At 45.6% G+C, this 14,537-nt stretch overlaps 1 non-coding gene across 1 annotated transcript; it reads left to right on the top strand.

Annotated features, from left to right (window-relative positions):
- Positions 1-13,382: 13,382 nt before the first annotated feature.
- On the top strand, positions 13,383-13,512 carry LOC132492835 (small nucleolar RNA SNORA11). Its single transcript, XR_009532891.1, has one exon. It is a non-coding gene; the product is annotated as a small nucleolar RNA SNORA11 (small nucleolar RNA).
- The last annotated feature ends 1,025 nt before the right edge of the window (positions 13,513-14,537 follow it).

The following is a 14,537-nucleotide window of genomic DNA, read 5'->3' as shown; positions in this document are numbered from 1 at the left end:
ACTCCTGTCTCCCTCTTATAAGAAGCCTTGTGATTACATTGGGCCAACTTGGATAATCCAAGACACTCTTCCCATATCAAGATCCTTAAATTAATCACATCTGCAAAATCCCCTTTGCCATGTAAGGTAACATTCACAGGTTCCAAGGATTAGGACACAGACATCTTTGGGAGGCCATTACTCAGCCTACTACAGTTAGATTAGACAAATAAATGAATTGGAATTGCTAAGAAACTTTTGATGAAATAAAGGGAAATGAAAGTAAACTTGCTTACTTGATAAACTCTAAAACTCTAATACTTAAAAGTACACTATGTGTAGAAAAATCAGCAGTAACACAGTAGCATAGAAAAAGATCCAATTGTATGTTAAAGATTGGTTTAAGATAAATGTGGTAAATCAAGGAAGTGGGGAAAGAAAGGAGTGATTATTCAATATATAGTTCAGTTGGTTAATTATATGAGGACAAACAGTTTCCTTACAACTTAAAACAAAAAAAATTATAGGTAGATTAAAGAGTTTAATGTTTAGGAGTTTAGTCAGTAAAGTAGTAGAAGGAAGTATAAGTAAAAAGTTCAGAGATGAAGAACACTGAGCCCAGCATGTTGTCTATGCTGACCATGAATTTTTATTCTGACTCACAAATTCCTTCCCACCTCTCTCATCTTTGTAGCCACCACCATGACCTAGAGTCCTAGCCTTTCAGTTCTCAGTCTACACTACCCTCAGTCTTTTCAACCATGGCCTCCCCCACATTCTCATGCAAGAGATTGACTTGATAATCTGTTATCAGTCAATAACGTCCCAGAAGGTCACGGAGCCTGAGGAAATAAGGGTTTCCCTGATATGTATAAGAATGTGCTATCGGGCTTCCCTGGTGGCGCAGTGGTTGAGAGTCCGCCTGCCGATGCAGGGGACACGGGTTCGTGCCCCGATCCCGGAAGATCCCACATGCCGCGGAGCAGCTGGGCCCGCGAGCCATGGCCGCGGAGCCTGTGTGTCCGGAGCCTGTGCTCCGCAACGGGAGAGGCCACAGCAGTAAGAGGCCCGCGTACAGCAAAAAAAAAAAAAAAAAAAAGAATGTGCTATCCATCAAATGAGCAGAGAAGAGGGACAGGCAGTTCAGAGAGATGAAATTCAGTTAATTAACAAACATATATAAAAATTCAACTTCATGGGTAATAAAAAAATCCAAATGAAATTAAGGCCCTATTTTTATCTAAAAAATTAGCAAAAATTAATTTTTATTAACAAACCCAAGCTGATAAGAGTATAATGAAATTGGGGGTACTATGTATTGTACTGTCCCTTGAGAAAGCAATTTGACAATATGTACTGGGGCATAAAAATGTCCACGCTATTGACCCAGCAATTCATCTTCTGAAATGGTACACTAAAGAAAAAAGTCTAAAAGAGAAGAGAAAAAAGCTTTATGTACAAAGATGTTCACAGTCATTTGGAAACAACATAAATAACCCACAAGAATATAGCTGAATAAATTAGGACACATACATAAAATGAAATATTCTGTAGGCCTTAAAGGAGTGTGACTCATTAAAATGGAAAAGCAATTGACTGAAAAATGATCAGCCACCCTTGTGATTAAATAAATGCAATTAAAGCAATAGAGATATCCCATTTTTCACTTTTCAGACTAGTAAAGATTAAAAATTTTGTTAATGTCCTCTTGGGAAAATGGGAGCATGCTCATTTACTGCTCGTGGGAGTGTAAATATTGTGTGTGTGTGGGGGGGGGGTAAACTATCCAAGCATACATAAAAATATGGACAGGAATATAATAAACACCTGCATATCTCCACCTCAAATTTTGAAATGTTATCATCTATAGCACTTCTCCAAAAAGCAATTTGCCATTATCTATCACTTTTAAAAGTATATACTCTTATATACTCCAATAAGTCCATTTAATAATATATATTCTCTTTGAATGTATATATTGTTACATACTCCAATAATTCAATTCCTAGGAATTTACTGTACAAACATAGTTCTTTCTGCACACAAAGATACCTGTAGTAAAATGCACACTGAAGTATTATTTCTAATGGCAACAGATTGGAGACAACAGTAAGTTCATGCAGTGGAGAACTGGTTGAACAGACCCTGCTCCAGTCCACAACAGAACACCATCCTGCTTTTGGAACAGAATGAGTGATCTCAATACATGCTAATAAGGAAGTATCTCTAAGATATATCATTGAGTGAAAAAAGCAAGGTGCAGAACAGAATGCACTCTAGGATCTCACTTGTCTATTTTAAAATATATGTATATATACACTTACATATGCATGAAAGTTCTGGGAAGAATTCCCAAGAAAACTTTTAAAAACAGTTATACCTTGATGAAGGCAGCCTGGGGGAAATGGAAAAGACCTTTATTTTGTATGTTTATTCCTTTCTGAATTATTTGCATTCTGTTTTATCATATACAAATGTTATTTTTGTAATTAAAAAACTAATTTTAAAAGGTAAGTATAAATACTGTAAGGCAAATGGGAAATGCATATGCTGTAATATTAAGTCACCAAAACAATAAAAAAAACAAGATGGATTGTGCACTCTGCATGTAACATGGCTGTGTGCAGCGGGTCTTTTGGAGACAAAGGTATTCCTGCTGCTTCTGTCCTTCATTCCAGCCCTGCCCATGTCCTCCAGCCTTTCCTCCCCTTCAACCTCTCCCTTAAGCACTAACACTAACACATGATCAAGTGTCTCATTAAGACAAAAACAAAAACAAAAACTCACCGACCTCTCTGGTTCCCTCACTCTCTTGTTCCTTTCATAGCCCCTCCAAGCTGGCTTCCATCCCACCCGTCCCTGGCTTTTTGCAAGCTCATCAGTGACTTAATTGCTAAGTCACGGACCCCTTTCCACTGCTGATTCACTGGAGCTATCTGCAGTGAATCACATCATCATTTCCTCCTTGAAATGTCTCCTCCTGGGGCTTGGGTGGACCTAGACCCTTCCTGCCTGTCATGGCTCCTGGAAGACCCTTAATGGCCACTCTTCTGCCTGTACTCTTGCCCTGAACTTGGGCAGGTTGAGCGTTGAGGCTTAGTCCTCTCCTCTCGTCTCTCTACAGTCTCATCCACTCCTCTAGCTTCAGAATCACCGTTGTGCAGTGAAGCTGCCCAGACATTGCCTATGGATGCTGTTGTGTTCATTGGCCCACATGCATCCCCAGCAACAATACCCTACTTCTACTCTGGAGAATTCCTCTCTCCCTATTCCACATGGTCATAGTGGAACTGCCAATCATAATAGCAGCCCTCCCTTTGCCCCAGTGCTGGGTACCCTTATCCAGTCCTGGACAATCAAAGTTCTCCCAGGACTTTGCTGCTGGCAGAAATTAGCCTCTTTCCACTGAAGATACTAAGCCTATCTGATAGAGAGAGGCTACATGAAGAATGAAGCCAAGCAGAGACCACAGCAGAACTGAGATGTGAACAGACAGACAAAGCTCCAACAACATCACTGAACCCCTAGATGCAGCCACATCTAACAGGATCATCATCCTTTGGACTTACATGAGCCAAACAATTGCTTTTGGCTTCACATAGTTAAAGTTGGGATTATGTCTCTCACAACTAGAAAAACCCTGGCTAATATACTCCCAAATCTATACCCAAAACTTCAAATTCATAAACACAACAGTCTTCTGGAAATCTCCACTTGGGAGCCACCATGCACCTCAGGCCAGAACTAAACATGTCTTCCCCTCCCCCAGCAGACCTGCTCCTCCATCTGTGTTTCTTTTCTCAGCCTCTCCAGCCGCTAGACACCCAGGCAAAAACTGAGCCAACAGGAAGCTTAAAATGACAGCTCTTTCTACTCTGCTTGAGATTTTCCAATTCAATTGTTAAAGCATCAAATATTCAGTTGTACAAGCTCCAGGAAGCTAGGTTAAAATGGCATCCTCAGAAAGATTGAGGATCAGCTGAACAGGAGCTGTGCATTGATGCCTCAAGCAACCGCTTTCCAAAAGGTTAGACTTGCTCCCACTTCACTGGCCCAGAAATCATTGCTAATTAAGTCCACACACATTGGATTTCACTTTTCTCAAACCTAATACTTTTAGCTAATAGCAGTCTCAACATTGACATTAGAAGTGACTTGCTAATCACTGCACACCTCCCGCCCCATCACTCCACTCTTCAAGAATATTCTGTGCATCTCCATCACCAAAATGCTCCAGCCATCCGAGATCCATGCCATTCCCTAGACATAATGCACAGGTTCCTGCTCCTGGGGCTGCTCTGACTCTTGTCCCTCGTCCTTCTATTTCCACCTCTTCTCCGCTTCCATTCTCCCAAGGTGTGGCTCAAACTCTGTCTCATCCAGGATGTCTTTGGTGACTACTTCATGCCTAATTAGGAAAAAATGTCCTCTTATTCCAAAACCCAAAGTACTCATTTGTATCTCTAATGCCTCTGAGAACATATTGCCTTTGGCCTGTGTGTTTGCATAGCTCCTCTCCAGGGAGGTTGCCAAGTCTACTAGAAGCCTCGCCTGAGGCTGGATGGACGTCTTCCTCCTCCAGCTCCCACTGCAACGGGGAACGTCTCCTCACACTGCCTATCACAGTGACTGTCACTGTCTCTTCCTAAATCTGGCTCTCCTCTTGGAGTGCAGGGCCAGGCAGACTCATCTCTGTCTTCATGACAAGACCAGATGGAAGAAGGACCCCTGATGCCTTTGCCTGATGCCCTCTAATACTATCTCCCTAACAGGATGCCCAGGTGCCTATGGGAGCTTGAATCAATTGAACTTGACCCGAAAGGAGCAGTTGCTGCTTTATCTAGGGCAAGAGAGGCGAGAGGACACAGTGGGACTCCTCTGAGGGCACCAGCAATCAAGGCTAAATGCATGGGCCTGGTCACCCCTTCAACTGCTGACAGCCCCTGCCCTGGGATCCTAATGGCAGGTTTGCACAAGCACATCACACTGAAAGCTGCCAAGCCTTCTCCCTTAGAAACACTTCAGGAGCTTGAAGAAAAATCAGGGAAGACAAGGAGGAGCGGTCTGAGAAGAGGAGAAAAATTAAAAGAGCCAGGTGTCAAGGAACCAAGGAAAGAGTTTCAAGAAAAAGAGAGTGATCTGCAGGGCCAAATGCTGCATCCGAGGAGAGGTCTGGAGAAGGAGCCTGAAGGCACTGGCTCCCCTGACCTAAAGGAAGGGCAATCTGGCTGGCAGGGATGGGGAGGGCGGGATAAGTGCGGAGCAGCTGGACTCCTTCAGACCTGCCCCCATAACTACTAGGAGGAGAAACTCTCTAATGTCACTTCCTTCCACCTGCAAAGTCCTCTCTACCTTCACTGCCCAGCTTGATATCACCTCTCCACTAAGCTGTCCCCCGGATGTCCCCAGATGGGAGGGAGTGCCCTGTCCTCTGAGCCTAATGCTTTGACTCTTGTCAAAACACATTCATCCTGCTGCACATCACAGTTATGTGTGGTCTATCCTGCCCTCTAAGCTATGAGAGCAAGATGGATGGCAAGTGGGGAGGAGGAAGGGCAGCAACTCCTGTAGACCCACTGTGTGCCAAGTCCAGGTCCAGGATGCTCTCTCCGCCTCTGATCTGAAAGATCCTGAGGGCTGAGACGCCTGAATGCACACACCCCAGGCTTTGACGGTGAGGTTCAAAGCAGCCATCAGAGGCAAGATATTTCTTTTCCTTTTAAAAATGTATGCACAAAACCACAGTGAGGTACTACCTCATACCCATTAGGATGGCTACTATGAAAAAGAAAACAGAAAATAGTGAGTGTTGACTGGGATGTGGAGAAACTGGGACCTTATGCACAGTGATGGGAATGTAAAATGGTACAGCTGGTGTGGAAAGCAGTATGGCAGTTCCTCAAAAAATTAAATATAGAACTACTATATGATCCAGCAATTCCACTTTTGGGTATATACCCAAAAGAATTGAAAGTAGGGTCTCAAATATTTACATACCCATGTTCACAGCAGCATATTCACAAAAGCCAAAAGGTAGAAGCAACCCAAGTATTCCACAGGTGGATGAATGGATAAGCAAAATGTGGTATATACATACAATAGGGTGTCATTCAGCCTTAAAAGGAAGGAAATCCTGTCACTGCTATAACATGGAGGAAACTTGAGGACATTATGCTAAGTGAAATAAGCCATTCACAAAAAGGCAAATACTGTATGATTCCACTTATATGGAGTACCTGGAATAGTCAGACACATAGAGGCAGCACGTAGAATGGTGGCTGCCAGGAACTGGGGGGAGGGGAGTATCAGAAGTTATTGTTTAGTGGGTACAAAGTTTCAGTTTTGCAAGATGAAATGAGTTCCAGAGATTGGTTGCACAACAATATGAATATACTTAACACTATTGAACTGTACACCTAAATATGGTTAAGGTGGTCAATTTTATGTTAAAAATTTTTACCAAAAATTTTTTAAACTGTGTAAAATGTACATTCTATTCCATAATATATCCATCTGATTTTAATATAAAAATGATGCATATGGGGCTTCCCTGATGGCACAGTGGTCGAGAGTCAGCCTGCCGATGCAGGGGACACGGGTTCGTGCCCCGGTCCGGGAAGATCCCACATGCCGCGGAGCGGCTGGGCCCGTGAGCCATGGCCGCTAAGCCTGCACGTCCAGAGCCTGTGCTCTGCAACGGGAGAGGCCACAACAGTGAGAGGCCCGCGTACCGCAAAAAAAAAAAAAAAAAAAAAAAAAATGCATGATTTTTCTCTTCCAAAATCTTTGATAACAATTGATGCTCCAGGAAGATGCTCTCTGCTTATCCTGACCCAGGAGGGAACCCAAAGACCAGAATCTCTATGAGGGGAGGCCATGTGTCTGACCCTTCCCTGTCCTCCCCATCTCCAGGGCCTCAGGTGTCTCCTGTCAACAGCCAAGCTGCCAAGAGCTTCCTCCTCACCACAGTGGCTGGCCAAAACTTCGGGTTACTCCAGGCCCTAAAGGACAGAACCTAACTGCCTACCTCAACTAGCTAATGGCAGAGCCAAGGCCAGGGAAAGAAAGCTAAGTGAGATGTTAGAATTTGACCAAAAGCAGCTTCTTCGGTTGATGAATTGTTTCACAAAGCAATCCCTTTTCTCTTTCCTTAGAGTAGTGATGTCTCTCTCCTGGCTCCCACGTGGAGAAACAGCCATACGGAACAAAGGAGCTCAATTATGCTAATATAGCTTTTCCATAATTGTGCATGGAGTGCTGAGGCCACCCTAGGGTAAGCCCATGGCTAAAACCCACCCCCTCTTCTGACTTCTACCTTAGCCCTTTCTTTCCACACACCACTGAAAGAGAGATCCTAAAACAGGCCACTCAGCAACCCTATGCCAGACAAACAGCTAAGCCACATAGGACAGAGTCACACAAGTCTCACCCCGTCACTTTCCTGTCCTCCGTGGCCCCCAATTGCCTTCAGGTCAAATCTGAAACCCCGTAGCCTCGTTCATAAGCCTCATCTCCTGCTACCTGCCCCATACACTCGAGGTTCCCAGTTCCCACGAGCTTTTATACATTCTGCTCTCTCTCACTGATTCTAAAACTGCTCTCATCCCAGAGCACCACCTCTGTGTCTCCTTTAGCCCTGGGGCACTTCCCGCCTTGTGTTTTGTTACCAGGTTCAACTGTGATGGCCCTAAGTCTGAGGCTGCTCACAGCTCAGCCCCAACAGGGCGTGGCATGTAGGAGATATCAACAAGCACTCTAAAGAAATCAACCAGCATAGGCTCCTGGAAGAAGGATCCCTTAGCTCACTGTGGTTTCTGTTCTCTGGAGACAGACCCCAACACCCTATGGTTCAGGCCGTGGGTGGACATCTCACCCAACCCCAGGATGGTTTAAGTCCTTCTGGGGATGCCCCCAACTGGACCTGAGGAAAGAGGAGCCATCTGTCCCTTGTGGCAAAGCTCTGAGCCGTGGGATACTGGAGAATGGTCAGCATTGTGTCCCCTAACATGCAAGAAGCTGTTAGAGAACGGGGCTGACACACAGATAAGCGAGCTGAAAGATGGGAGGAGGGGCTTGGCTGCCTCCTCGAATTCTTGTGTCCCTGAAGTCAACCTGGATATGATTTGTTGATGTGAGAAAGGCCTTTCCATGATTTAGTGGCATAGGAAAGCCCAGTATCTTCCCAATAACCTCCTCTCTCCCTGTCCTACACGTATGTGAGTTGGGTTTCTGTGATAACCAAAAGCATCCTGACTGAGTGAACAAAGTGCGTTCTGAGTTTTGCCTCTATCCTAAGGAATCCTGTAGTCAAGCTTGGAAGACTCCCTGTAGGAAGAGGCCCCATTAAACCCCCTTATCTGCCTGGGGCAACAAGAAGCCTCAACCATGCCTCTGCTCCTTCTTCACCTGCTCTAGTCTCCCTCCACCTTCCCTTCTAGAGAATTCTATGAAATCCCAAAGGACCTATCCTAACAGGGGGCTGCCTGTCTATCCTCCTTGGTTCCAGAAGCACAAGCCCAAAGGAGTTACTCACTATTACTCACTCCTCCCCTGCCCAGACTTTGTCCTGAGATCCCACACAGATAGCCTGGCCAGCAGACGAGCAACTGGGAGGGAGGCCTGGGGTGGCTTCCACTGCTGGGCTTGGGTAAGGGGCATGGGAATGGGGAAGGGTTTGTCTCAAATGATACACTGTACAAGCCAAGAGCTATTCAAAAGTCAATTTGAAGATCCCATCTCAGTGCTGCCTCTCCAGCCCCTCATCCTTAATGAGATGAGACAAGATGAGATGAGGTAAGATAATCATCTCAAGAGACAGCCTGAAGCACTGGAAAACCCCTCGATGGTTCAGAAGCCTCAGGCTCTAGTCCCAGCTCTGCCCTGACTGGCCATGTGGCCAAGCACAGCCCCTTCCACACTCTGGGCCTCTTTCTCCAGCTGCGAAATGAGGGGCCTGAAAGATTTCAAAGGGCCCTTCTAGCTCTGATGTTGGTGGATTCCCCTGTCGCATGGAAAGGGAGAGGTAATAGGGAATTCCTAGGCTGGGAAGAGAGAATACAGCACAGACATCAGGGGTGCGGAACCATATATATGTCAGGCTGGGAACCCAGTCCCAGGCACAGCCTGAGACCAATGCTTGCCACCCTACCCAAGCCCCTCACTCCAGACAGCAGGGTGACATGGGGGCCCCATACCAGAGATAAGGCTGTCTTGAACAAGTTCTCAGCTCTAGCCCCATAATGGAAGTCTCTGCAGCCTAAAAAGGCATCTCTCTGCATCCTACTATGTCTCCTATTCCACTTCATCTTGCCCTTTTGATGGCAGTGAAAAGGGCAGGGAGGACCAGGGGACAAGTCGGAAAAAAAGGTACCTTTGAGGGAGGCTTCAGCAGTGGGGGACGGGGAACGAGTCCCTGGCTAGGAGACAGGAGACCCTGGTTCACAGCCCAGCTCTGCCACTGTCTGCTGTAAGCCCCCAAGCAGTCCCTTCCCCTCTCCAGGCCCAGGTTTCTGCACAATGATGGGTGAGAACATTCGATTGCTGAGGACCCACCATATCTGACATTCTGTCTTTCTGGGAGGGGCTACTCCAATAATGATTCCAGGTCTCATTCTCCCAGGGAGGTGCAGCTTGATAACCTCATAACCTCATTTCCCAGGGCATTTGATGACCATTGAGAAGGAGAGAGAGAAACAATCCTTTTCACTCAATTTACAATCTTCAGCCATCCATGGGCAGCCAAGGTGCCTTACAGATGAGACCTGTGCCACCTCCCCATGCCAACCCTGCCACCATTCCCAACCTCAGGAGACAGGCCACATCTTTTATGTGGCTCAGAAAAGTGGGGTGAGAAGGATTTGGGCAGAAACAACCACCTCCCTGCCCCAGGGAAGGTGTGGCCCAGCAGAGCAGGCACCTGTGCTGTGGGAAGATGCCAGGATCTAAGAGTCAGCTGTGTGGTCTCAGTCTGGCCGAGAGACAGGGTAATGCACAAGATCACAAGATCAGGAAAGGGGAGGCATAAGGAAGGGGAGTTGTGGTCTCCTGGCTTCTCTGCACCCAGAGCATCGGAGCTTCCTGGTGGACCCCATTTAGCTCCCTGAGTAAACACTCCCACATTTAAACATAGGCCCAGGGCAGCCCAAATATGGAAAAAATGATTTGTGAATTGTATCAACCACACCTTCACTCTGTGAATAGATGAAGAGTTGGTTCTACCCCTGCTAGACCTTGTCCTCTAAGATCTGGGCCCTGTCCTGGGACCTTGCTGATGTTCAATCACTCAGGCTGTAGGACTGTTTTTACTGCAGGTCACTTACCCTGACTCATATATTATCCAAAGTAAGTAACTAGATTCATCTTTCCTTAACTGCATGGTGGCGGAGGTTCTCCTTGGTATTTTAAGGATCCCCAGGAAGCACTCCCATTTCTCTGGGGAGTCCTCTGTCCACTCTAGCTCTCCATGTCTGCACCCAGATCAATCCCCCCTCATTCCCAGCATTTCATCACCAGCCTCCAGGCCTGGCCCTCTGCCCACAGCCCTTTACCCCACCCCCACCCCAGAACCATCAACCACTAGAGCCACATAAGTTCACTGAAGGTCTGAGGGTCACAGCAGGGAATTACTTTACAGAATAAGAAAACCATTTAAAATTAAACATCAGGCATCACTCTTGCTAAAGCCTGTCAGCCAAACATACCATGGGAGTCCCCTATTGCTTCAGCTTCTACTAAGACTCCAGCCTCCTTATGCTTACTTATTCACTCAGCAATACTGACTGTGCACCTTCCATGCTCTGGGCACCCCTCCTAAGTGCTGGGGACATGCAGAAAACAGCAGAAATTTCCCACTATTATGACGCTTACTTTCTAGTAGGGACAGAAGACAAAAGCAAACAAGCATATGATGTCAAAGTTAAGAAAAATTATTCAAAATATGAAAATAACATCCTTTCAGCTACAGCACTGTCTAACAAGCTGTCTAACTGTCATCGGGGGACTTCCCTGGTGACGCAGTGGTTAAGAATCCGCCTGCCAATGCAGGGGACATGGGTTCAATCCCTGGTCCAGGAAGATCCCACATGCCACGGAGCAATTAAGCCCATGCGCCTCAACTACTGAGCCTGCGCTCTAGAGCCCGTGAGCCACAACTACTGAAACCCGAGTGCTGCAAGTACTGAGCCCGCATGCTGCAACTACTGAAGCCCGTGCGCCTAGAGCCCATGCTCCGCAGCAAGAGAAGCCACCGCAATGAGAAGCCTGAGCACTGCGACGAAGAGTAGCCCCTGGTCGCCGCAACTAGAGAAAGCCAGTGTGCAGTAACAAAGACCTTTATAAATTTATTTTATAAATAAATTTATAAAAAATAAATAAATAAATGTCATCAGACTTCCCAGGGCTATGCTGTCCAACAGGGTAGCCAGTAAAATTTATGGTGGCCATTTAAATTTAAATTTTAACTTATTACTTTTGTATTAATTAATGAAATATATTTAGTATAATAAATATATATTTACATGTAATTTCTATTTATATTATATTAAATTATTTATATCACACTATATTTATATCACATTGTTATATATATTGGTATACACATAAACATAAAGTATATTTAATGTATCAATTAAATTTATTGAGATTTCATTTAATTTAAATAATTAAATATTAAAATTCTGTTTCTCAGTCACACCAACCACATTTCAAGAGCTGACTAGCCCCATGAAGCTAGGGGCTATCATATTGGATGGCATAGACATATTGAATAGAACATTTCCTTCATTATAGAAAGTCCTTTTGGACAGCACTGCTCTAGGAGAGCAACTTTTGTTTGACTTACTATTTGCTATTGATTAGGGCCCAGACTCCAAGAAGTAAAATGCTAACTTAAAGAAGACTGATAAGCGGCAAATGATTTTTGTCCAGCAGAGATGCAAGTGATTTCTGTCTGGAGCAAAGGGCAACCCCAAAGGTTACGGTTTTGTTGTGCTATAGGACATTAACCAGCTTAGTATCTAACTTTGCAGTCTTATTCCAGTGCTCTTTTTCTATTGATTATTTACATCAGTTTCTCATACTTCCTTTGAACCAGCTTTGTCATCCTGCTGATGCCCTCACTATGAGTTAAATACATCACTGGCACATCCCACTGGATGCTTGTGAGAGAGTCATGTTTTTGACTCTTTGGAAATTATACTCTGACATCAAGTAATGATGGGGGCTTGAGGGAAATTTAAGCAGAGTGAGGAGTTAGAGAGCGACAGAATGCAATTTTAGCTAGGCAGGTCAGGGGGGGCCTTTCTGAGCAGGTGACACTGGAGCAAAGACTGATGAAATGAAGGAGCAGGCTGTCTGGATATCTAGGGGTGCATCATGGTCCAGCACGGGGGGGACACAGGTGCAAAGGCAGGTACTGAGGCTGTCTTGTGCTTGGTGTCTGAGGGGAGCTGGGAAGCTGGTGTGGGTTGAGCTGTGTGATCCTGATGGGCAGAAGAGCTATGGGAGAGGCAGGGGCCTGATTTTAGCGGGCCTTGAGTCCAAGGTAAGGACTCTGGAATGCATTTTACAGATGGCTGATTATTTTAAGGAAGGAGCAAAACTCCCTTTCATATTCCAGGGGTAGTGTTGAAAAGCATCCTTTGTGATCTATCCTGCTGAAGCTCTCCTGGGCAGGGGTGGTGGGAGGGAATGGGACACCCTTCACCACGTGCTGAGTCCCATTCATGTAGAAGCACTGTGGGTGGGCACCTAGAGGTGCAGAAGGCCCAACCTGGGAGAAACCTCCCCTGACACTCCCAGCCCCACCCACCCCCTGTGTCTCACCTAAAGGTTCTTAAAAGAGGTTCTCTAAAGGAGCAATTATCTCTGGAAGAAGACTCTGGCAGACCTTCCAGAAGGTTCCAAAGTAGCCAGCTTTCAAACAAGAGGTTTTTGTCTCATTCCAGATAGGTGAAGCTGGGTATTCACCAGACATGGTAGCAGGTCTGGGGCTTCAGAGAGCAGATGAGGTTGCTAGTACGAGTCCAAGGATTTGGGATGATATAATGAAGATAGGAAGGGCTAAAAGACTGGATGAAATGGGGGAGGGTACAAAAAGCACCTAGAAGTGTCTCTAAGGTAGAAGAGCAAGGGCAGAGGGAAGCTGTAGCCAGGGAGTGAGATGTGACAGATGAGATTGCAGGGATGGGGAAGGCCCTGGTGGATGTGGGTCCTGGCACAATGGTGCCTGCAATAAATCCCAGCTCTGCTACTTAGAACCTGCATGACCTTGGGCAAATCATGTACCCTCTGTATGATGCACTTTCCTCGTGTGTAAAATGGTAGGATAATAGTATTCCCTTGGAAGAGTTCATTGTTGGAGCACCAAATGAGATAACATGTGGAGGCTTTAAAACAGTGCCTGTGGGGTGTGCTCAGAGCAGGGGTTCTGAAGAAATGGCTCGTCTGTTTACAACACACCTGACAGGAATCAGGGTTCATTGTGACAAGGGGCACAAAACTTGTGGCCTTCCTGTGAACAGATACCCAACACGTATCCCCCCCTTCACTTGCACGTGGCTGCTGGGCAGGACCAGTGGGACAGGGCTCAGTACTGAAAGGAAAGCTACAGTATTTAGTGGGGGTGTTTGCCACCTGGAGCCTGTCCAGTCCACGTGTGGCTGGGCCATGAGTGGTGTTATAGGCATAAAGGCTTTGAACCCCTCTCTTCAAGGAAAAAAGAAAAATAGATTCCGTGTATATGCCATTCTGGAAAAGGCAAAACAATGGAGACAATAAAAAGATCACTGGAGTTTGCGGGGGAGGGGAGATGAATACATAGAATACAGAAGTTTTTATGAGCGGTGAAAATACTTTGTATGACATTATAATGATTTTATGTCATCATACTTTTGTCCAAACCCATAGAACGAGCAACACTATTCACTTCATAAAGCGAACCCTAAGATGAACTAGGGACTTTGGTGATTATGATGTGTCAGTGCAGTTCAGCCTTAGTTAAAAAAAAACAGTCTTAAAAAGAATTAACGGGCTTCCCTGGTGGCGCAGTGGTTGAGAGTCCGCCTGCCGATGCAGGGGACACGGGTTCGTGCCCCGGTCCAGGAGGATCCCACATGCCACGGAGCGGCTGGGCCCATGAGCCATGGCCGCTGGGCCTGCGCATCCAGAGCCTGTGCTCTGCAGCAGGAGAGGCCACAACAGTGAGAGGCCCGCGTACCGCAAAAAATAAAAATAAATAAATAAAAATAAATTTTAAAAAAAGAATTAACACTCAGGGTAGACGTTTTTGGCAAAACCTTTGTTTCACTTTTATGTATGTATACACATTATATATGTGTTTGTTGGACTGTGACGTAAAATGTGCTTTTTAGAATAAAAAAGTTTGCAGGTTACTGTAGTTATACTGGCAAATAAAAGCACAAATTAATTGAAAAAGAAAAAAAAAACAGTGCCTGGCACAGGGCAAGTGCACCATAATTACTAGCTGCTGCTATTGTTATAAAGAGCTATCCTGAGACTGCAGGGCTGAAGCTGAGTGTGAGTCCAGGGGACACTGAGGT

This window comes from Mesoplodon densirostris, chromosome 6 (genome assembly GCF_025265405.1).
Source record: "Mesoplodon densirostris isolate mMesDen1 chromosome 6, mMesDen1 primary haplotype, whole genome shotgun sequence".
NCBI lineage: Eukaryota > Metazoa > Chordata > Mammalia > Artiodactyla > Ziphiidae > Mesoplodon > Mesoplodon densirostris.
The sequence above is the reverse complement of the archived record's forward strand: the minus strand, read 5'-3'. Positions and strand labels throughout refer to the sequence as shown.